The sequence below is a fragment of the Chelonoidis abingdonii genome, chromosome 2 (genome assembly GCF_003597395.2).
Source record: "Chelonoidis abingdonii isolate Lonesome George chromosome 2, CheloAbing_2.0, whole genome shotgun sequence".
Taxonomy (NCBI): domain Eukaryota; kingdom Metazoa; phylum Chordata; order Testudines; family Testudinidae; genus Chelonoidis; species Chelonoidis abingdonii.
Window position 1 is genome coordinate 185295002 of NC_133770.1, and position 25842 is coordinate 185320843.

At 42.4% G+C, this 25842-nt stretch overlaps 1 protein-coding gene across 1 annotated transcript in view; it reads left to right on the forward strand.

Moving 5' to 3' along the window:
* Nucleotides 1–25842, forward strand: part of ATXN1 (ataxin 1) — a 114245-nt gene that overhangs the window by 48512 nt on the left and 39891 nt on the right. The window lies entirely within an intron of this gene.

Below are 25842 nucleotides of genomic sequence, written 5' to 3' on the forward strand. Positions count from 1 at the left end.
TGGTGCCCAGAAGTCTGGAGACCCAAGTTCTGTATATTTTGTTCTTGGAAATGTGCCTTTGCTTCCCCAAGAAATAATGTTCGGACTCTTGTCAGCACTCCTTCATGTGCCACCTTTACTGTAGTACTGAAGGTGAAGATGAGCTGGTCAGCACTGTGGATCAGCTTTCAGGTAGGACCAAACTCATCCTTTGTGTAATTCATTTTAAAACAGTGGGAAAACCAGGTGTAAATTTGGCCTATTGTCCTTTTGAGCTGACCAGAGGTTGCAGAGAATCCTTGTCACAGCTCACATTATCTTGGGAAGACTCGATGGAAAAGAATGGGCAGTTTGGCAGTAAGTGACATTTCTTGTTTGCAAGTTGGTAATGTGGCATCCCAAGGCTCTCTTTGTTGATGATTCTGTGATTTGAATGGAGTGGCTTCTAACACAGTGTGCCATTGGCCATACCTGTTTATGAAGTAAAACCCCATCAGAGAGGAGCTAAACCACTTCTCACACTCTTGAGGTGTAGCCTCTGTTTGTCGCTTGCTGGTTGTGTGGGCTAGAGTGACTCATAGACTCATAAACTTTAAGGTCAGATGGGACCATTATAATCTAGTCTAACCTCCTGCAAAATGCAGGCCATAGAATCTCACCCACCCACTCCTGTAACTTCAGTGTGCACGAATTTAAGAGTGTTAGTTCACCAATAAGTATGTATGTATGTATTGGGCAGTATTTAAAGGTAACATAACAGTGATTATTGGACACATATGTCTAGCAGCCAGCACCCTTCAACTCATGTGTTGCATCATGGTGCTGGCTTATCTAAATGGTAAGCAGATGCTACACCCAAGCAGCAGTGGAGTTTACATACCATTGGCACAGCACTGAAGTGCGAGATAACATGACACATGGATTAACTTTTTGGTCAGTGACCAGTGTGGACAGATTCCATGGTGTATAAGAAACACTTCTTAAGTATCAGAGGGGTAGCCGTGTTAATCTGGATCTGTAAAAAGCAACAAAGAGTCCTGTGGCACCTTATAGACTAACAGGTGTATTGGAGCATAAGCTTTCGTGGGCGAATACCCACTTCATCAGATGCATGAAGTGGGTATTCACCCACGAAAGCTTATGCTCCAATACATCTGTTAGTCTATAAGGTGCCACAGGACTCTTTGTCGCATTTTACAAACGCTTCTTACTTTAGCTGTGTGTCATTTGTCTTGTGTGGTCAGGTGTGTGACGTTCTGAAATGGCTAAGTGACCTGTATCTAAATGCAGGATAAATTTGTTTAATAGCACTGGATTAATTTGTCATTCTTTTGGGCATGTATTGTGTTACACAAATATTTCCTCAAGAGAGGCTTGCATGCTTAGAACTGTCCCACGTGTACTTTGGGGGATAAGTGTATGGCATTGATTGATTTCAGGGGACAGGTCCTCAAGGAACTGTGGAAAAATCATGTTTCCCAGATTGCTATTTGTGGCCTAAGCATCTCTGAGTAATTGAAGAAACGTGTGCATGGTCGAGTAGCCAGACAGGTTCCTAGCATCAGTACACTTAAACGCATAAGTTACTCTAGCTGGGGCTGGCATTGACTTATGTGGCTGAGGTTTGCTTGTCATGATATAAATCAGAGCTCTTTGATTTTGCCCTTTCTGCATCCTTTTTTGAAACGTGTGTGCTGGCACGGACCTCAGTTTTGCACAGGGCAGAATATTTTCAGATCATGGTCAGATGCTACAAAAGAAGAAACATACATTACATGCATACTTTAGTCTCCTTTTTGCAGAGGAGCTGGAAAGATCTCAGGGCAAGTTATCACAAAATGCTTACATTATAAAAAAAGATACATATTATTTGCTTCTCTTGCCTACAAGCATTTTCTTTAAAATACTGAAAAAATTGTTTTAATGAAGCATAAAAATTGATTGTCTCTTGCCAGGAGGGATCTTCCTCAATCTTTAGATATTAAAAGACTTCATGAGAACCACAAGAATATCGAATCATTTACATTTTTCCCTTTTACAGGCTTATGTAACCATGCAGAAAATCTAATAATAAGTGTGCTATTAGTATACAGTGCGGTGCCTTCCTGCAAACTGAGGTGTCATGTTATTACAAATAACAGTGCAGATATGTTAGTCTCATAGAGTTTCAGTACACAGCTTATTTGAGTAACCTTTATCAAAAGATCCTAGACTAATTGAACTGGTCTTTGCCTCTGTTCCACTTTTGTATTTTATATTTAGAAGGCAGTAGCACTGCTGCATGTTTTAGTTTCTGTAAATTCGGAGTGGCATGAGCATTGGTGAAAGGGATTGACTAGTAGTATTGTGAGGGCCAGATGCAGGGCATTGTTTTACATGCACGTTCTCACGCATACACACATGCACACACTTTGATGCTCCCTCCAGACTTAATCATGACCTACAAGCACTCTTTTTAGTTCCAGCCCTGGCTCCCTTGAACAGGGAGACTTAATCTTCTGGTGATAGTGAAAACAAGAATGAGACCATCAGATTGGTGTTAGTTTTTTTTTCCCCACTGATGACCTTACTCCAGGCTAGCTCACAAACCAGCCCTGTCCTCTCGTCATCACTCTTATAATGACTGCAAGCTTAGCTTTAAACAAGGTGTGCTGTGAAATAGGGGCAAGGAAGATCTACACTGTCCTCTCTGTCCCTTAACACCTCCGCATTAGCAGCATCTATTCCACCACTCAGACAAGCACATGCCTCACTGAAATTATTACTCTTTAACCTGTGTCTTTCCTTCCCATACTGAGACATTTCTGGTTCCATCTCAACCAATGTGCTAAGATCCTTGTAGGCCTTTTTCAATCCAAACAGAGCTTACATCAAAAGAACATTGTGATCACGAAAAGAAGCTTTCAAAAAATTGGAAATGTCGAAACAAGTTGCCTGCCCAGCCTTAACTCTGCTCTCTTGTGCTTATGCATAATGATATCATCTTTAATTACAGTTACATACTGTTTCCTCAAAGCTGCTGCCTCCTTCAGTGTGCGACCAAATAACGCTTGGGTAAGTGTGGCAGCTCTTAAATATTCAGTTTTATTTCTCATGTTCAGTGTGTGTCTCTGTATCTAATTCACTGTGCACCATGCCCTGGAGTCCATAGAGCTCCTGCCTCATTCAATACATGCCACTCAGACTCTGTAGTGAATGAGGCAGTACACGCTTCCATGCCTCAGCCTCATTAATCACACAGCCTAGTCTCATTCAGCATCCAACCTGCACAGGTGGCAGCCACCACAGATGTCCCATAAAGAGCTGGTATGCATGGCTGTGGAAGCTGGGCTTCACCTAGGAGGGAGTTAAACCCCTTGCACCTTCTTCCAAAGTCTGCTCCCATGGCTCTTACACAGAACTGTACCCTTTCCTCTGTGTTTGACACCCTCTGCAGCTGCAGGGTGGAGCTGGGGGAAATAACCTCCCTCCATTTTATGTCTTCAGCAATTCTGTTTTTCTTGTGTCCTGTATTTAGGCCTTATTGGCAAGGTGAGAACCAAGGGCTAGGCCAACCATTTCACCGTCATCTGAAACCTATCAGCAGCCAGGAAGGACCAGCCTTTCTGAGCATGGTGTTTTGAATGTAAATAATATCAACAGGGATGTGGCTGCATAATTAAGAAGTTCAGTCAGCCCTTCCCTCCCATTGTTTGCTGTAGATTGTACAGCAGGTCTTAGGGCAGAGGTGGGCAAACTACAGCCTGCGGGCCACATGTGGCCCACGGGACCCTCCTGCCCGCCCCAAGCTCCTGGCCTGGGAGGCTGTTACCCCTCCCCTGCAGCCTCAGCACACTATGCCACCAGCGCAATACTCTGGGTGACCGAGCCGCGCAGCTACAGAGCCGTGGCCTGACCTGGTGTTCTGTGCTGCGTGGTGGCATGGCTGGCTCCAGCCACAGCCGCACCACCAGCCACCGGTGCTCCAGGCAGTGCAGAAAGGGATGGGGGGTTGGATACAGGGCAGCAGAGTTCAGGGTAGTGGTCGGGGCAGGAGTGTGGCTAGGGGGCAGGGCGGTCAGAGGTTGGGGAACGGGGGTTGAATGGGTGTAGGGGTTCGGGGGGCGCAGTCAGGGAGAAGGGGTGGTTGGATGGGGCAGGGGTCCTGGGAGGGATTGAGGGGGGTCCAGGGGCGGTCAGGGGACAGGGGTTGGATGGGGCAGGGGTCCTGGGGAGGGCCATCAGGAAACAGGGGGGTTGGATGGGGCAGGAGTCCCGAGGGGGCCATCGGGGGCAAGAAGGCAGGGGAGAGGATGGGGGCACGCCACACCTGACTATTTGGGGAGGCACAGCCTCCCCTAACCAGCCCTGCATACAATTTCCGAAACCCGATGCGGCCCTCAGGCCAAAGAGTTTGCCTGCCCCTCTCTTAGGGGATGATACTGTGTAATAGTTACAGCAATAAGCAGTGTTTCAGGATCCTTTGGCTTTGTTCCTAGCTCTGGCACTGACTTGCTATGTGACCTTGGCCAAGTTACTTAGACCAACATTTTCAATAATTTTGGGTGCCTGTGGCTTGATTTTCAGAGCTGCTGAGCATCTGCATCTCCCAGTAACTTCCCTTGGAGTTGTGAGTGCTCTGCCTCTCTGAAAACATAGACCCAAGGGGTCTCAGGTGGTACCCTAAAACCGAGGCACCCAAAATTACTAGAAATTTGAAAGTTTGGGTCTTTAACTCCTTTGAAGCTCTACTTCACAAGGGTGTTATGACACTTAATTGGTATTATAGATGGCTTATCTGAAGAAAATTATATAAATACATTTTAATATTATCAATATTTTATTTATCTTCATTTTGGTATAAAATCAGGAGGAAGAGGCAGGCTCCTCCCTTTGCTTGTATCACAAATGTGAGCATTTCTCAGGCTCTCTAATCATCATATTCTTTCTGGAGTGACATAGAAAGAAGCCGTTCCCCCTTCCATATCCCCGACTCATATGCTGTTTATTCATGTTACGTGATGAAGAGGCTATATAATCCATGCTTCTCAAGTAATATTAGCTAACACAAGACTCTGTCCCTTGTGTCATTGATTGTCCACTCACAATTCCTACTTTTTAAAAGTATTTCTCTTTTTTTGTGGCTTTGTTGGCTATGTAATATTTTATTAAGGTCCAGAGATGCTTGTTAAGTTAAGGATTTGGATGTGGAGTAGTTGTGGCTGATCATTTTGAACCTGAGAATGAGACCTGTGAAGAGTGTAATCTGAGGCCTCTGTGGATTGTTAATTTAAATGAATGGTTTTGTGATAAACAGTTTTTAAGTTAATCAGTTGTCTGAAACTAGGGAAGATGCCTAAGCCAGTGGTTCTCAACCAGGCGTATACATAGTCTTGGGGGTACGCAGAAGTCTTCCAGGGGGACATCAGCTCATCTAGAGGTGTGCCTAGTTTTACAACAGGCTACATAAAAAGCACTAGCGAAGTCAGTACAAACTAAAATTTCATACAATGACTTGTTTATACTGCTCTGTATACTATACACTGAAATGTAAGTACAATATGTATTAAACCAAAACTCTGATCTCGAAAACCTCCTAACAATGTTACAATGTTTTAGTCTGCTAATGCAGACTAATGCAAAGTCAGTCATTCCCTGCGTGAGTACAGGTCTGTGAAAAAGCATCACTTCAGGTTTTTCTGTTGCACTACATCCCTGCCTATAGCTTTCAGAACCAAATTATCACGAGTTTAAAAAGAAATCAGAATGAAAATAGGGGAGGAAATGTGTCCCCAATGGTCTTCCCAAATTAGAATGAACATTTCAACCAATGGCGAGCCTACAAAGCCCAGAATATTTGTATTCCATTTGACTTTTATGTGTTTTGTAGCTGCGGCTCCCCCAGCACCTGCCAGTGGTGGTAATAGGGAGCCTCTGACCATAGCCCCCTCATTGCCAGGCATGACCCTATTTGCGCATGCAGCAATGGATCTCCTTCCCCTTGATCTCACCAGTGTTTTCCAGCCAGCTTTATGAGTGCCTGCTTTAGGGATAGGGACAGAAGTTTGAGCACACCGCATCATCCCCCAGCTGTAGCTCATTTGCTTACTCTGGCCCCGGGGACATATATATTTTCCTTTCCTTTGTGCTGCATCAGTAAGCTGGACAAAGTGTGGATTTGTAGCGTGGCAGTATGGATTCTAAAACTCACTGCCTTTCCTTGCTGCTCTGTTTTGCTCAGAACCACTCAGCAGCCACTTTCAGGTTGTAGGAATGGACAAGTCAAATCAATTAAAAAAACACCCTGGATTGAGGTCATAGAAGAGTTTGAATTGGTGCCTTTTGTACCCAAAATAGGATCTGAGTGCACTTTGGACCATCAGGGACAGATGCTAGATGCAGTATTTCCTCCACTTGAACTCAGAATGTGTTTGCCCTGAGGTGAATGGGTGCTAAGCACTTTGATTTCAACACCATTGCCTCTTTCCCTCCCCATTCAAGAGAGAACTTAATTTCAATGGTGCTCAGATACCAGGATGATCAGAGCAGTATCATAACCTAAATAGAATAGAATAGAATGCTAACTGGAATTTTGAATAGGTTATGTTCTGTGTGGATACGTCTACACTACAGGTTTATTCTGATTTTACATAAACCGGTTTTGTAAAACAAATTGTATAAAGTCGAGTGCACGTGGTCACACAAAGCACAATAATTCGGTAGTGTGCGTCCATGTACCGAGGCTAGCGTCGATTTCTGGAGCGTTGCACTGTGGGTAGCTATCCCGTAGCTATCCCATAGTTCCCGCAGTTGCCCCTGCTCATTGGAATTCTGGGTTGAGATCCCAATGCATGATGGTACAAAAGCAGTGTTGCGAGTGATTCTGGGTAAATGTCGTCACTCATTCTTTCCTCTGTGAAAGCAACGGCAGACAATCATTTTGCGTCCTTTTTCCCTGGATTGCACTGGCAGACAGGGCCGGCTTTAGGCCTATTCCACCAATTCCCCTGAATCGGGCCCCGTGCCTTAAAGGGCCCCGCATTCAGTGAGAATCCCCTGGCTAGAGGCATCTTTTTAATTTTCACTCACCTGACAGCGCTTTGGGTCTTCAGCAGCACTTCGGCGGCTGGTTCTTTGCTCACTCCGGGTCCAAGTGCTGCCGAAGACTTGGAGCACCACCCAGTGAGTACAAACCCCACGTGTTTTTTTACATTTGTTTTTTTTTTTTTTTCCTCTAGTCATTCCAGCCGGGACCCCGTCGAAACTGTTCGAATTAGGCCCCGCACTTCCTAAAGCCGGCCCTGCTGGCAGACACTATAGCATGGCAACCATGGAGCCCGTTTTGCCTTTTGTCACTGTCACCGTATGTGTACTGGATGCCGCTGACAGAGCTGGTACTGCAGCGCTACACAGCAGCATTCATTTGCCTTTGCAAGGTAGTAGAGACGGTTACCAGTCGTTCTGTACCATCTGCTGTGCCATTGTAAATTGGCGATGAGATGACGGTTATCAGTCATTCTGTACCGTCTGCTGCTGTCATGGGTGCTCCTGACTGACCTTCGCTGAGGTCGGCCGGGGGCATAAAGACAAAAATAGGAATGACCCCCTGCGTCATTCCCTTCTTTATGTTGTATCTAAAAATAGAGTCAGTCCTGCCTAGAATATGGGGCAAGTGTACTAGAGAACCAGTGTATAAGAGAACCTGAGAGTGCAGCCGCTTCGTGTCAGATCCCACAGAAATGATGAGCTGCATGCCATTCTAGGGGGTGTCCCTGCAACAACCCCACCCATTGCTTCCCTCCTCCCCCAACCCTTCTGGGCTACCATTGCAGGGTCCCCCCATTTGTGTGATGAAGTAATAAAGAATGCAGGAATAAAAGACACTGACTTTTTAGTGAGATAAAATGAGGGGGAGGCAGCCTCCAGCTGCTACGATAGTCCAGGCAGGACATTAAATGGTGGAGGGGAGAGGAGCGCAGCCTCCCACAGCTATGATAGTCCAGGCAGTACAGAATCTTTTCTTTAGACATGAAAGGGGGGGGGGGTTGATGGAGTTCAGCCCCCAGTTCCTACGATGAGGACGGTTACCAGCCGTTCTGTACCATCTGCCAGGAATAACCAGGAGTCATTCCTATTTTTACCCAGGCGCCCCTGGCTGACCTCACCTGAGGCCAGCCAGGAGCACTCATGGGCTGATGACGAGGACGGCTGCCAGTCCTACTGCACTGTACCGTCTGCGACCGGGGAAGGGAGGGGAGAGGATGCTGCTGTTCATTGCCCCAGCACCGTGTCTACCAGCAGCACGCAGTAGACATACGGTGACACTGAAAAAAGTCAAGAAACGATTATTTTCCCTTTTCTTTCATGAGGGGGGGAGGTGAGTACATTGATGAGCTATACCCTGAACCACCCCGGACAATGTGTTTGACCCTACAGGCATTGGGAGCTCAGCCAAGAATGCAAATGCTTTTCGGAGACTGCGGGGACTGTGGATTAGCTGGAGTCCTCAGTCCCCCCTCCCTTCTTCCATGAGCGTCCATTTGATTCTTTGGCTTTCCGTTACGCTTGTCACACAACACTGTGCTACGGACTCTGTATCATAGCCTGGAGATTTTTTTCAAATGCTTTGGCATTTTGTCTTCTGTAACGGAGCTCTGATAGAACAGATTTCTCTCGCCATACAGCGATCAGATCCAGTATCTCCTGTATGATCCATGCTGGAGTTCTTTTTGGATTTGGGACTGCATCACCACCTGTGCTGATCAGAGCTCCAAGCTGGGCAAACAGGAAATGAAATTCAAAAGTTCGCCGGGCTTTTCCTGTCTACCTGGCCAGTGCATCCAAGTTCAGATTGCTTTCCAGAGCGGTCACAGTGGTGCACTGTGGGATACCGCCCGGAGGCCAATACCGTCGATTTGCGGCCACACTAACCCTAATCCGACATGGTAATACCAATTTCAGCGCTACTCCTTTCGTCAGGGAGGAGTACAGAAACCGATTTAAAGAGCCCTTTATAGCGATATAAAGGGCCTCATTGTGTGGACGGGTGCAGCATTAAATTGGTTTAACGCTGCTAAAATCGGTATAAACGCATAGTGTAGACCAGGCCTGTGTGACCTGATTTCTGTACAGTAATTCAGGTTTCAGTACTCCTGTTTGCTTATGCAGGTGGAGGAGAGCAGCCACTATGGCTGACTGACCTCTTTTGCTTCAGTCTTCACTTAGCCAAAGCACATCTAGTTCTGTGCTTATATTAAATTCCTTGTTTTTTCCCCAGGAACGTTATCGTAGCTGCAAGGGGTGATGACTGAAAACATGGGAACTCCTTAATTTATGCTCCCCATGCAAATAAACATATACATGCTGTTCACACGTTCATTGTATTTATAGTGGCAAAGCAATGTGTTTTCTTCCACAAGAATAATGAACCTGGCGAGGTTGTTTGAGGTCACCAAAGCTACAGTGATATTTTACTGCACTGTGCGGGCGATAAGGTTTGTTGCTGGGGAAGGTTTTTCTCAGGAGAAGAAAGACTGAGCGGGAAAAGCCATCAAAACGTTTCAAGTCTATACGTTTGATTCTAAGTAGTTGTATGATCAGCCTGGGGAGGAAAGTGAATTCACAAGCTGACCTGTGTTTCCTGTTCTGTTGAAAACATGTTATCCATGGTGGATCAAGTTTAAGTAACTAACTGAATTTGTCCTACTCTGTTATATTGCGCAAGTCTCCTTGCGATGCACACTAGTAATAATAAATACACTTACCCCCAAGTGTCTGTAATTCTGCAGAGCTATTGAAACCTCTGTCTTTCCTGCAGTGTCTTAGAAACATGTTTTAATTAAACTGGCCTTCAAGATGGTTTTAAAAATGATCAAGGCCTAAAGGTAATTGGACAAGCTGTTTAGTGACATGAAGGCCAAAGGAGTTACAGTGCTTTGTATGAAACAACCTAAGTTTGAAATCTGTGTCCAAATGTTGAGGCACATGAGGGAAAAGCCCCTTGTGCAGCAAGGCGAAGGGAACCCTTTAACATGTAAATCTCCTGTTTCTCACCCCATGTTGGGCACTATAGTGTCACTCAGGTCACTAGATACTTAGGCATGGATTTTACTCAGATACTACCGTTATGAGGCTATTATAACAACCTGGGTGGATCTCCTTTTCCAGGGTACACTCCAGAAGACTTTCAGGGCTAATAGAAACATAGATCTGGAACAGGGCCGCTCCCGGGTGGGCAAGTGGGGCAATTTGCCCTGGGCCCCGCAGGGGCCCCGCGAGCCACTCCGGGTTTTTGGCAGCACTTCGGGGGCGGGCCCTTCACTTACTCCGGGTCTTCGGCAGTGGGTCCTTCAGTGCCATGGAAGACTCGGAGCGAGTGAAGGACCCGCCGCTGAAGTGCTGCTAAAGCCTCGGAGCGCCGCCCAGTGATTACAAGTGCCGCAAGCAGCGGAAGAAGAAAAAAAAACTGCGATCGGTGGCACTTAAGCTGCTTTAATGCCGCCGCTTCATTCTTTGGTGGCAATTGGGCGGCAGGTCCTTCCCTCCAAGAGGGACCTGCCGCTGAATTGCCGCCGAAGACCTAGCCCTGCCCCAGGCCCCCTGAATCCTCTGGGCACCCCTGGGGTGGAACAAGCTAATCTAGTGCAGCCCCTGCGCTGACGCGGGACCAACTAAATCTTTTAGACCATCTCTGACAGGTGTTTGTCTAATGTGCTCTTAAAAACCTGCGTCTGACGAAATGGGTATTCACCCACGAAAGCTCACGCTCCAAAATGTCTGTTAGTCTATAAGGTGCCACAGGATTCTCTGCTGCTTTTACAGATCCAGACTAACACGGCTACCCCTCCGACAGATGACAGGGATTCCACAACCTCCTTTGAAAGCCTATTCTAGTACTTAACTATCCGTATAGTTTGAAAGTTTTTTTCCTTGTATCGAGCATGGGGAATCTGCTTTAAGTTGGTTTTGCAGAAAAGAAGAAAATCAGTGTATTGATTGTTAAACCCCGAATAGTGCAGTGGATGAAGAGCCAGAAGACTGAGGGAACAAACAATGGATAGAGATAGGGTGCTGTGGATACAGAAGAATAAAGCCATAACATCCACTTCCATCCTGAGCTACCAAGGTGATTAAATGCACAAACATACCAGCCAGAAACATCTGATAAATGTGCAAGAAGTAGAGGAGAGCATAAGGCCTGGTCTACACTAAAAAGTTAGATTGCTGAGATACATTGCTCAGGGAAAATCCACACCTCTAAGCGATGTAGTTAAGCTAAGCTAACCCCCAGGCCAGACAGTGCTAGGTCTATGGAAGATTTGCTTAAACAGAGCAGATTTTTAAAGTTTTCGGCATCTTTTCATAATTTTAATTACTCACATGAAATTTGAAATGCATTAAAACACGAACCCCTATATGCCATTGAGTAACCTCTATATGCCAGAAGCTGTTTATTGGAGTGTTTAGGCAATGTACATTTAAAGCACTTTCAAAAATCAGCTATAAGAGGGAGAGGTTGCGCGCATTGAGTAAGTGACACTGGTACTTTCAGTAAAATTTAGTTAACAGTTAATATATGTTATTTGTTCACAAAATGTAAAAACTAAAGATTCTCTGTAGAAACGTAAATCTCACGTTTTTCCGTGGCAAATGGATTTCTGCGATCCCTGGTTAGCACTCTGAGCAAGTCACTGTTTCTGAGGTTTCACTCAGAGACAGACAGGTGAGGAAACTTCACACCGACAGCAATGGCAAAATAAAGATGCTTTTCCAACATGCTTTGGAAGGTTAATTTGGCCTCACAACATGTTTTACATTGTGGGGGTTTACTGAACAGCTGCATGTAGGGTTTTAGGCCCCCCAAATAGAGTATATTCCCTGCAAGCTAATAAGAGGGCAACCTTGTGAGAACATTTTCCCCACTAGCAAGATTTCAAGCAAATAATTTCCTGCATTTCTTTCCATGTTTTTGTAAAGTTTTGCCTTTATCCTCTCCAAATGATGGGAATTAAACCTCCTTAATCTCTAGATTGCATGGGAGATGACAAGAACTGTGTTAAAACTAAGCAAAACTCGGATGATTTACTAGGATTGATGAGATAACGAAAATGTCAGGAGTATTTCACAAACATGACTGGAGAAGGTATAGAATGAAATCTTTTTTTAAAAATGAACCTGAAATACTGCATTGACCTGAAAGTGCGGACTAGGTCAGAAATTATAAGAGCATTTTGCACTAAGCAAGCTTTAGACATCATCATTATTATGATCATATATGTGCTGGTAGTGGGACATTAAAACCCTGAAACTGGAAAATAAATGCTAAACTGTCAAGTTCATTTGTTAAAGTCAGACAGACACTGACACTGAATGATGTGCAAAGAAACCCACCGTGGTCTCAATTAAACTGAACACTGCTTCCTGTGCAGCTGATCAAGCTTAACCTTAGCCCCTACACAGAATTCTTTCTCTAAGTTTTTGCATTTGTGGGACACTCATGTCAGTGCAGTTATTAGCTTCACAAAAAAAGTTATGTTAACATTAAATCTACACTGTGTTCCTGAAATATAACTTATTTAGGATATAAAAGATGCATCATTTGAAGCTGGTTCTAGCTCCTTCAACACAAACTAGAGTGTTAGATGTTAATCTCACAGATAGAGCAGAATAAGGGATACTATTAAAGGAAGGGGGGTCGTTGTACATTTTTACAAAGCAACCCAGAATTGATAATACTTTGTGATTTATATAGAGTTCATTTCATCCAGGGATCTCAAGGTGATTTTCCCAGTCTCTAAAGTGCAGATAGTAATAGCGTTTCCTACTTTACAGCGAAGTGGTAAAGCTTAATTGATTAATCTTTCTAAGAAGCACCTAGGGGTTAAAGAGACTTGCCCAAGGCTATACACTAAGTCAGTGGAAGAGCTTGAAATTCAGGGTTCTAATCACAGGACCACGCTCCTTCCAAATAGAAACTTTTTCAAGCACTCAGGTTTATTAAATGAAAACCAACAGGAGTGTGTGGCCAGATAAATAAAAAGAGCTAATATCAGTAGTAAAACTGCTAATATCCCCTACATCAGTCAAGGCATTGTAAAGAGACTCACTGATTCATGCCCTTCATCACCTGTGTGAATCCAAACTGGAATACTACATTGTATGAAATACTGCTGAATAAAGAGTTTACTTGTTGCATACGTTTACTTATTTAAATATTAAAAAGCTGCTGTCCCATCTCCAGAAGGTTTATAGGATGCATCAGGCTTGCCTTTAGCTGTTTCCCAGGAAACAGTTACATCACCTCGCTATCATATTAATGCAGAGCACTCGTGAGTTTCAAGTCCCTGCCAGTGTAACAGTCTGCCACCTCCTGTGGCAGGTGAAAGAGCTCGGTATTTAGTTGAATTAAATTAGCTCTGCTGGGAGACAATATGATGTAAAAGTATATGAAAAGCCCCATGTATATGTGTACATGTACACAATGAGATTAACACAGCCGTGCATCTGTTTCACTAGCATGTACATTTTTTGCACCTCCAGATTGCATTTAAACTGTACACAGTGACTTATGTTGGGTCTGCAGTGTCCAGTAACTTGAATAGTGGTTTTGCCTAAGTCCCTATCTTCCGGACTTGAAAAAGGATATGGCAGTGAATTTGAAGAACTCTGTGGTCCTGATCCATCAGAACACTTCACCATGAGCTTAAATGGTCTCAGTGACTGACTTTAATGGGACTGTTCATAGGTAAAGTTAAGCAAATACTAAATTGCTTTGCTGGTTCAGGACCTATGCAAACACAAAGTTCAATGAGTTGGAACTATTTTAGAAGCTGAAATGTGCATAGCATAAGGCTATACATGACTGGTTTTCCATTAGAAAATATTGTGTCTGGGACCGGGCAAAGATTTTGGGAATAAAATTCATTACTAGATAAGGAAAAGATCCTCAAACTAAAATAGAGAATCATTTTGTTTATACGCTAGGAGCTGTTATTTACTTTTATAGATTTGTTTATACAAGTTTTTAGGACAACTTGAATTTCTATCCTATTAATCTGTCGCACTCCCAGCTGCCCCTAGAGAAATCCCTCAGAGTTTTCCTGCAGGCTGTTAAAAATGGAAATAGTTTAAAAGATTATATGTATTTGGAAAAGCATATTTGTTTTTGTTTTTTAAAAAAGCTTAAATAACTATAAATTAGCTAGGATAACAGATACTAAATAATGTGAATATAATTATATTTGGAACAATTTCAAAACTTACAGGAACATTAATGTCCTCCTATTCCATCGTCCCCCACACCTCCTTTTCTCCATCATTTCTTACTATTTCTGTGCCATTAACCTATCTTCCTCCACCCCTCCACTCCCCTTTCCCCCATTTTCCCTCTGCTTGTCTTTCAGGATATAGGTATGCTGCTTTCCAGTTCTGGCACTCTCTCTGTCTTGCTCACTCTCTCTCTAACGGATCTCAGACCATACAGTTTTCTGATAGTTATGAGATTTCTGCTGTGTGGTTCTACTGGCTGATGTAAATTGAATAACAGTTGTAAATTATAGGCTTCACTTTAAATGCAAAACTAAGATGCTGCTACAGCTTTGCATTAATGGCCAAGAGCCTTTGCTCTTTTTTTACCTTTTTTTTTAACCTTTGCAATTTTTGAGAAATCTACCTCTTTGCAGTGGTGCAGCTCCACTGCTGATAGCAGCATTGAGAGCAGTAAGAAGATGACATGGGTGGAATCCTGAAGTCAATAGAAGTTTTACCGGTAACTTAATTGGAGCCAAGATTTCATTCATAGTTTTTATTGTCACTCTGTCTTTTAACCCTAGAAGGGGTTAAAAAATGTGCGAATCCTGTCTGCAGTTTTAGTGTGTATCGTATACTGGTTCTAAAGAGGTTTAAATGACATGGCAATGGTGAAGTCATCCACATCTTGTCTTTACTAGTGCTATCCGGCTCCTGAAAATTTCCCCAAAATTGCCATTACAAACAATATTTTAGTTCCATCTGCTGAATGGAAATTAATTCTCTTGTTTTGCTGTATGTGTTTGCATATACAGTGCACTGACCTACAGCCATGTTTAAGCCCAGCTCTTAAATATGATAGTCCAACCGTCAGTTACTAACAGAGCTGGCTGAGGGTGGGGGAAAGGAGATTAGTTCCAAATTGGAACAAAAAGCCAAAATTTCAGTGAAACAAATTAAAAAAAAAATTTCATTCAGGACCATCAAAATATTTTGCTTTAATTTTTATTTTCAAATAATAAATGCAATATATAATAAATACATAATATTGAGCATTGGCCTGCTAAACCTAGGGTTGTGAGTTCAATCCTTGAGGGGGCCACTTAGGGATCTGGGGCAAAATCAGTACTTGGTCCTGCTGGTGAAGGCAGGGGGCTGGACTCTATGATCTTTCAAGGTCCCTTCCAGTTCTAGGAGATAGGAATATCTCCAATTATTACTTTATTACTATTGTAATGTAGAAGTCAAAACAAAATGACTTGACATATTCAAAATGGAACATTTTTACTTTTTCCCCATTGAAAATTTTATGGAAGTCAACACATTCCCACAAAATGTTTAGATTTTGATGAAACTAATTTTTTTTTTTCTGGAAAGCTGTTTTGTAGAAAAAAACTTTGACCAGTTCAGTTTCCTAAATGGCCAGTGGAATTGAGATGTGTGTTGGTAAAGAGAAATCACTTATTTCTCTAAGGGAATATGATGGGTTAGGGGGTAAATAGCAGAGGTCAGGAAATAATTTTTATTCCCTCTACAGCATTTTTAATTGGCTAGTTCCATTTTTAATTATAGATTTTATTATTTTGCTCTTAAGTATCAGGCACTGCCCACTGCCAGAGGCGCAGGACACCAGATGTGCGAGAATCAGGCCATTGTGGGTTATTTGATAATAACTGCACTGGAAGAAGGCAGCCCCAGTTTGCTGAGTGAGAACGGAGAGGCTGCCCACACAGAGGGAAGGCTCTGTGAAGGCCTAAACAGTTATTGGAGGGGAGCAGATAACAGTCACCCAGGCCAAACTGCTGCTGTGAAGTGGATTTCTTTTATAGAGGAGTGAAAGTGTTTGGCATCCCAGAGTGGCCAAGTGGTGCAGGACTGCACAGCTCAGTCTTCAGCTGCACAGACTGGACCAGAAAGCATTAGGGACTTCTGCTCTGGATCTGAATGGAAGAATGTGTAGCCACTGAAGGTGCCTATGGTTTTAGCTGTTGCAGCCTGCTGTTCCAATTCCTCCTGGTTGATACACACAGTGTGGTGGCCTGAGAATAGGAGTTGTAGCCAGAAACTCTGGAGTTCTAAGCCTGGCTCCAAAACAGGAACCTCTATGGGCTTGAGCAAATTGCTTATGACCTAATTTTCAAAGATTTGGTGCGTGCTGGCTCTCCTTGACTTAGGATGGAGTTCTGAAATCAGGCCATTAACCCTTTCTGACTCAGGTTCTCCATATGTAAATTGGGGATAATAACACTTACCTACCTCACAAGGATGATACAAGAACTAATACATGTTTGTAAAGCAGTGAGAGGATTGGAAAAAAAAAAGTATTTTTACAAGGACATGATGCAGGAATGTGCTGATGCCTCTTTGGAGGTGCTGAGCTCCTGTTGGCTTCAGTTGGCATTAAGGGCACTCGGTATTTCCTAGGAGGTACTTGGCACTTTGCAGGGAAAGGAGCTGCCTTAACATTGTGAGGAGCTGCAAGGGTCTCCATTAGGGTCTTCAGCGGCAAAAAACGGTCAGACAGGGATGAGACTACCCAGCAATAGCTTACTCTGTTGATGTGAAAAGTGGAGGGGGAGATCTAGAAGCATTTCGATAACATTCTCTTGAAGGGACACCATCAAGATTGACAGGTCCCTGATTAGATTTTCCAGCTTTGTTTTAGTTTACTCCTTAGTGAACATGATGTAAGCAGGCACACATTGCAGAATGTCTGCTCTGTTCTTGGGAGCAAGACTGAATGCTGACAATGTGTGTTCAAAAGAAACAAATGTGAAGTTATTTAGCTGTAAGGGGACCATCCACTATTCATATAACAACCCCGTGTAACTGTGAGATGTTGTTACTGTTATCCTCATCCTCCATCCCTCCCCATTTCCCTCCTACTGTTTGTAGCAATAATCCATTGGGTCTTGTACAAGCGCTGGCTGGAAACCCTTTGCGGTCAGGGAGCCTTGTCTTTCTTTGCTCTGTAAGATGTGTAGCACACTTTTGGTCGCCAGGTTATTACTAATAATAGGTAAATTTGTTGAAAACAAAAGCCACACACACTTCAGAAATCTGTATTTCATCAGTGTTGTGTGCGGCTTGTTCTCCAGACTGGAGCAGACATGCTGGCGGCAGAGAGGGTGATGGAAGGGGCATTGCACAATGGCTTAGCACCCTTAGCCATAAGGGAACCAACCAGCGTGTTGGATCTGGTGGGCTATGTAAGCGGGCAATTAAACATTGCCCCATTTCTGAAGAGAAATAGATATTCAGAGGTTAGGCGGGACATTGTAAAAGGATGAACTCCATTTTTATTACATGTAATATTTGGTGGTTCCCAGGCTGTGAACTAGCACATTGAGGTCCATCTTCGACAGGGTTTTCTTCTTTAACAGGGTTATTGCTTTAATGGGTGGGGGGTGAGGGGGAAGCTGTAGATGTGATCTGTCTGGATTTTAGTAAGGCTTTTGACACAGTCCCACGTGACATTCTCATAAACAAAGTAGGGAGAGGTGCGATCTAGATGAAATTACAATAAGGTGGGTTCAAAACTAGCTGAAAACCCATACTGAAAGAGGAGTTATCAGTGGCTCGCTGTCAATCTGGAAAAATGTACCTAGTGTGGTTCCGTAGGGTTCTGTTCTGGTTCTGGTACTATTTCATATTTTAATGTAATGATTTGGATAATGGAGTGGAGAGAATACTTATACAATTTGCAGATGACACGAAGCTGAGTAGTCCATAGAACTAACTTAACCTTTTCTTTTACTCAGCAGCGGGGGTGCTGGAACAGTTTTTGCAGTGGGGGGAAGGCTGAGAGCCATTGAACCAAACTGTAAACACTCTATAGGATGGAATCTACTTCAAGCCAGGGGGTGCAACAACAGCCCTAGTTCCAGCACCTATGTTCAACAGTAATATAAGGAACCTACAGGCCTGTATCAATTTTAATTTTGTGGAGCCTCATTCTGGGGTGAGAACTCTATTACCCACTGCTCATTAATTAGTATCAATTGACAATCAACAAAATTATTATTAACCATTAAAAACAGCTGGGTAAGGTTGCAAGCACTTTGGAGGTCAGGATTAGGATTCAAAACACCCTTGACAAATTAGAGAATTGGTCTGAAATCAGCAAGATGAAATTCAGTAAAGACAAATGCAAAATACTTTATTTAGAAAGGAAAAATCAAACACACAAGTACAAAATGGAGAATAACTGCCTAGGCAATTGTATTGCTAAAATGGTTCTAGGGATGACAGTGGATGACAAACTGAATGAGAGTCAGCAATGTGGTGCATTTGTGAAAAAGGCTAATGTTTTGGAATTTATTAACAGGAATGTCATATGTAAGACACAGGAGGTAATTTACTCAGTCTACTCAACACTAATGTGGCCTCAGCTGGAGTACAGTGTCCAGTTCTGGGCACTACACTTTAGGAAAGATGTGGACAAATTGGAGAGAATCAGAGGAGCACAAAAATGATAAAAGATTTAGAAAACCTGATCTCTGAGAAAAGGTTAAAAAAACGGGGCATGTTTAGTCTTGAGAAAAGAAGACTGAGGGGGACCTGAGAACATTCTTCAAATATGTTAAGCGTTGTTATAAAGAGGACTGTGATCAATTGTTCTCCATGTCCACTGAAGGCAGGACAAGAAGTGATGAGCTTAATCTACAACATGGGTGATTTAGGTTAGATGTTAGGATAAACTTTCCAACTGCAAGGATAGTTAAGCATTGGAATAGGCTTCCAAAGGAGGTTGTGGAATATGGCATTGAAGGTTTTTAAAAACAGGTTAGACAAATACACACCAGAGACGATGTAGGTTTACTTAGTCCTGCCTCAGCACAGGTGCTGGACTAGATGACTTCTTGATGACCAGCCTTGCATTTCTATGATTTTGTGTTGCCAGCTTATTCTCTCAACAGTTTTCACAGGAACTGTTAAGAGAAGAGACTGATGGTGCTGGAAAGCATCTACATGTGGGCCATTCACTCTTATCTGCATCAAGTTCTTGGCCCTGAGTCACACTGTGTTATTGCAGTTTCACGCTGGCATAAAAGTGGAGTAAATCAGTGGTGAATCAGACTTCTGGGGTGACATCCAGCTTCCGCTGAAGTCAATAGACACATTTCCATTGAATTCAGTGGGGCCAGGATTTCACCATGGAGTGTGCTTTGCTGCAGTTGTGTGAGCTTGTTTTGATTATGTCCATGTTCTTGCCAGTATAGTGCTACAGGACGATGAAACAGTGTTCTGTCTCAGAGCAATTTATCTGGAAGGATGGTGGGCTAGTGAGTAAAAACTTGGTTAAACATGCATATGAATTGCCATGTTGTGGATGTGATAACATTTAAGCGTAATCTTTACAGACCACAGCTGACATAGGCCATGCTCCTTTTCGTCTTCGTTCAATCTCTGTACAAAGTTGTCTAACAGACACCGGAGTTAACACACATTCCGATAAGAAAGATAATAAAACTATTAAAAACACATCTTGATACAGCTGGTTACTGAAGTCTTGATCCTGCACCATTAAAGTCAATAGTAGTTTTGCCACTGATTGCAACAAGAGCAAGATCACGTCCTAAGCCAGGAGCCCATTAATGCTTTATACCACACCAGTCCCCAGCTGGCACACGAAAAAGACATTAAAAGGGTCAGATTTTTAATAGCTTCTTATAGTTGCTTGTAAATTACAGGTGCAAATACCTGTGGGCACAATTTTGCATCCACAATTATTTGCAGGCATAATTCATTTATTTTACACATCTGAGAACTTGTTTTGTGGCCACAAATAAGTACTTGGATGTCTGAATTACATTAGTTGCACCTACAATAGTTTGGAAGGCCAGCTATAGATCAGTCTCAAAATCAGACCTGTATCCTACAAAGCAGCCTATGAAAAACAGTCACCTTTCACTTGGGAGCTCCACTACGACAGGTATGTCCAAGATAAAAGCTGTCTGGGCCAAATACTGTCCTTGATCATTTGAATGTAGCTGATGGCAAAACTTGGCCCTCAAAGACTTCTTCTAAAGTCTCAGCTGAGGAAGGGTCAGCGAAGAGAATAAAAACAGTGAGATATGCAGACAGAAAGAAATTATTTCCAGAAGCATATAATGTACCCATACAATACCGTGCTTGATAAACAGCGGAGATAAAATCTATTCCCAAGCAGAAGACGAGTGGTGATAAACAACAGTCTTTAAAAATAATGGAAAGGCAATTACCTGAGATTGTCCATAATTACCATCATATTTAAGAAAATATAGGTTTAATAATTCTACATGGTCATCAAGCTGCTAGCACTAAAAGAAAATGGGAAATTGGCCTGGCTGGTTTGGAGATAATGGGATGGAGAGATTTTGAGTTGATTTGAGTTATTGGCTCAAAGCCAGCTCAGGTTGGTAGTGAATGAAAGTCATTATTGTTTGATGGCCTCTTTGAAGTGAGTTGGTGTTCTCAGTCCAGTTCCACATTCACATAGTAAAAATCATCACCATAATTCTGTGTGTGGGAGGGGAGAGAGGAATTCTTTGAAAGTCAAAGTCATATCTTTTATGTTCTCAAAGAGTATCCTGGAGGGCAAGCTTAGTCTATAACAAGGATATCTATACTGGCCTACCCACACTAATGCAAACCTACTTGTGCCCCATCCTCTTCTAGATGACTTGCACTGGGGTAGTACAGGGCTTGCACTGAGGGGACTTCCACCAGCTTGAAACTAGAGGAAGCTTCTCTAGCGTACAAGCCCCATTTTACCTGAGTGCAGCTCATTTATGCTGGAGCGTCTGCATTGTTGTAATGTGACATTAAACCATGTTTAAATCCCATTAGTGAGAAGTGTGTAAATACTTTAAACCAGTAGAGTTCAAATGGTGTTTGAAGCAGTTTTGCAAATAGCTAAGCCACTTTTCTGAGGCTGGAGGGCATGGAGTCCGAATTATCTTCTTCTCCCTTCTTCAAGCAGAGGGTGAAGCGTATTAGTGAGATAAGGAAGCTTAGTGCTGTTGCCCAAACAGTATCTGTTCTGTGGATAAATAGAGGATTTCAGTCTCCAGCACCGTTGATCCAAAACTTTTCATGAACCCGAAAGTCACTTAGAAAAAAGAAGCAACAAACTACTGCAATTACAAATGAATGTCCTTTCTGAATGTCAAACAATGCAGGAAACACCTTCCTAATTATTTACAATTTAGCCTTTTCATATGCACTTATAGAAACAGCATATATAATGGGTTAATTTTAAAATGTCATTTATCTTCACTCATTGTGGATGACTGTACAGTTCACTTGTGTCTCCAGCACTCATGGATTAATGTAACATTCTCCAATTTTAGAAAATAAAAGCGAAACAGCTCTACCCTGGTATGCTGACTGTATTTAAGTAGTACTGGCTAACAATAAGAACTCCTCAGCCAACTCTGTTGGCTTGAAGGGAAACCAGGAACAAAACCTGTTTATGGATGCAGTCACAATGAACCCTACAGAAACAGACTAGAATAATCTTGTTCTGTATGGTCAGCTCAGTATTTCATATGGATGTTATCCATAACATTTTTTAGGTTTTACTACTGTTCTTGAATTTGAAATAAATTACTACATAGGCTCCGTTCTAACTCTGTTGGTGACAGTGGCACTTTAATTTATATTTAAGCAAGAACAAAAGTAAACATATAAGACCAAGAGAGAGTCAAACACATTAAAATCAAGAGAACAAAAATGAGAAACCCTAGAACAATAGTTCAGAACCAAACAAGCAGAGTGCAGAGAAATGATTTCAGACACGCCGCAGTAGGAACAGTACAGCCCCAAAATTAGGAAAACCACAATTTCTGGTCAGTCCAACCAAATTTTGAGTTTAGTTATGCGGGGACAATTCCTTCCCCTTCCTCCCCCCCAGTCTGTTCATTTGTCTTTTAAGGGATGTCATCCACATCTTTGTGATTTTGATGTGAGTGGGATCTCATCTCTGATTTGTTCAATATCTTGCATGTAGAACGCTGCAGCTGCTGGTGGTGATCCCAGTGCTGATTTGTCTGCATCTTAATAGTGGAAATATTGTCATAAATGAAGCGGGCTGTGAGAGAAGGCAAACCTAGACTAACTGGAGCATTCTTTAGAGTCCTTTACTGTACTTGACATCTGAAAGGTGTAAGGTCATTGCAGTCCAGTTAGCATTTTAGGTGCATTGTGTATGACTGTTACTGAGTAGGAAGGTCCTTTCTATGTGTTCTAGGCAGGCAACAGGACCTGGGTGGTACATTTGAGTTGCAGGTCATGTAATCCACTAGGTTCTTGTTACTAAGTTTAGACTATTGAACAGATGCAGTCATTTAGAGCTATCTGTAAGATTCTTTAGTGTGTGGAAAGGATCCCAATTTTGTTGTGGCATTCTTATGTAAATTAAGGGTACAGATCTCCTTGTGCAATGCTGCTGGTAATGCTATATCACAGTATCATATTCTCAGTATTCTGTTGGCAGGGCTCTCAACCTGTGAGTCATAAATGGGTTCAGGAATATCACATCTTCCTTTCTCTTCTTCATGGGGAGGGGAGGTGTCCAAAACACTTTTATTTTGTAACATGGGATTTCCATGATGAAATGCCCTGTCCTGATGCATTCCTGTCACTGAGGGCTGGTCTACACTACGGGCGGAAATCGATCTAAGATACCCAACTTCAGCTACGTGAATAACGTAGCTGAAGTCGAAGTCTCTTAGATCGAATTACCTACCGTCCTCACGGCGCAGGATCGACATCCACGGCTCCCCATGTCGACTCCGCTACCGCCGTTCGGGTTGGTGGAGTTCCGGGATCGATAGGAGCTCCCCAAGAAATCGATTGCTACCCACCAATACGGCGGGTAGTGAAGACATAGCCTTACACTGATGTTCTGTGTTAATTCCCTTCCAGGGATTACACCTGGAATCTAAGAACCCAGGTCAGGAGAAGATTTATAGCTACTTCTGCCTGACATGATTTCAGCATGGTTCTGCTGGCTAGCGTAAGTAGGGGCATAATCAAGTTTCATCTGTTAAAAACAAAATATTTTTGAGAATCTACATTTTTTTTTTTAAATAATGAGTGAAACAAGATCATACTCCGACCAACCCAATATTGCTGTGATTCTGTTAAGTAGAAGAAGATTTAAAACTAGTTAGAAACTAGAACTGGGTGGACACAGTTTTTCCTCTCCTGAAAGAATTTTTGAAATGTTGAATATTTTTCCCTTCCCAAATAGGGATAAAAAGTTGAATTTTTGAAAAATTTTATGAACTAAAAATTCAGGAAGAAAATCTGATCGGGTCAATCAAAATGTTTTGTTTTGGTAATTTCAAAACTTTTCATTTCAATTTTGTCCTTTTTAAAAAAAAGTCTTCTTTGCTGCTATACATTAACTTAAATTTCTAACTGAAATGTTATTCTGAACTGAAAAATTGAACTTTTATTTTGCAATACTGAAATGGCTCACTTCGGTAATTTCAAAAAATTTTCAGAATTTTTTCAAAATGGGAAATTCATTTTAACTGATTCTTTCCTGCAAATAGTTTCAGCTTTGACTAATTGGCATTTTCTGATAGACAAACATTTTGTTGAAAAATTCCCAACCAGCTCTATTAGAAACTAGTTGCCCTAAGCTAGTATCAACCCCAGTGTAGATAGGACCTGAGAGGTCAGGACTTATTTCAGTTTTAGCTTCTCTATTTTCTAAAGCAAAATTGTGTCTGTGTCTTTTCACCTCAGTAGCTTTCTCAACAATAGTTGGTGGTTTGGTTGTTTTATTTACCCTTTGTGTGTGTTTTAATGGTTGTTCCATATCTTTTCTAATATGCATCTGTGTTCGAAACAGATTAAATACCATCCATTGCAATAGTTATCTCATGGCTCTAAGAAAACATAACATTTCATACATAAACACAAGAAGTGGAACAGGGGAAAAAAAAAAAAAAGAGAAGGAACAGTATTATATTCCAGAACCAGAGCTGAAAGTCCACAAATCAAAACCCCCACAAAAAATTAGAGACCAGAATAAGAGAAGGGAGACAGAAGAGAGCACTCAAAAAATTAGTGTCTCCAGGGACAAGAGTGGGTGAGGTAATATCTTTTATTAGGCCATCTTCTGTTGATGAGAGAGACAAGCTTTAAATCTACACAGAGCTCTTCTCCTGAGGAAGAGATCTGTGTAGCTTGGAAGCTTGTCTCTTTCACCCACAGTAGTTGGTCCAATAAAATATATTACCTCACCCACCTTGTCTCTCTAATATCTTGGGACTGACATGGCTACAACCACACTGCATAGTGTCTTCAGACACAGTTGTCAGTTAGTCTAGGGCTCCAATGTTGTTTTTATTCTGCAAGTTCCAATTGAGCACAAATAAATTAATTCCAGAGAACTCCCTGCCCGTACCAGAGACATGCAAATATGTACGACACATTTCTGGTGATGATATCCGCATGTTAACTTGTGGAACTATGGGGTACATTGTATTGCATTTTAGTTCAAAGGTCCAGAGCTGGTGTGCAGCACAAGACTTTTATTTATAGATATATATAGATATATGTATATGTTGGTCAGGCCTTCAACACATTTCCCCAGAACCGCCATGTTTGGGGTGGACTCCATGGCCTTTTCTGTGGGGAGGCAACCTCACCACAGGATAATATAGGGGTATTTTCCCAAAGGAATCCTCACAGAGATTTCTTCCCTGTGGGGTCTAGCATGTTAGTGGATCTGTGTTAGTACTTCTTGTAGGGAAAATGGTGCTTAAACTTCAAATAGACAATGTACAAAGTTCCTGAGTATTCTAATCCCGCTGTAGGATAATGCTTCCTGTCCTTAATTGGGTTAGTGCTCATGAAAGGTGTTTAATTGACAGCGCTGGAAACTGAAGTCTTCACTTTATCCAGATACAGACACAGCATGCTCAGTTATAGTACAAACTTCTCACCAGGCCTTGCTTCCGTCCTGGTCTGGAAGGAACAATTCAAACCCTGTCTGAAGTGGCCATTGAAATGTGTTGACAAACTGTGTTTTAAGCATGTCTGTCACTATAAAGGGACTAATCCAGTCTCTGTGACCAGAGTGGGCAGGGACTACCTAGCCTATAGCAAGGTTTTGTATGTAGAGGATACACAGTGAGGTGATGTGGCGTATTGATTTTTTTTTTTTGGCCTGAGTCTGGATTGGCTGTATTACTTAATGCTAGTACAACCTTTAAACTAGACCGTGCTATCATATATTTTGTTAATGACAAAGATGAAAAGAAGAGCTGTTATAGAAATGCATCAGATAGTACCTGGTAGTTCCCACATAACACAATATCATAATTTTAAAGGTTTGTTTTCTCACAATCTGTTAGTGTTACAAATGAATCCCTGGAAAGGGCAATTCCTGGGTTTTTACCACTATAAACCTCCCATTTCTAGCCCTGATGAGTCATGAGACACCAGACCTTAAACCTACCACTGACCTAGGACTAAACATTATCTATCCTGCACCTCAGACCAGCGTCATTTTGTGAGAGAAAGAATGACGCATTTTTCTTTCAGGTTATGTTTTTATAAAAAGTTGCAAGTGTTTGAAGCTGTTTAGGGGTGTGGAATGTTACATTAATAATTATAGTGCAGGCGAGGTGGTCA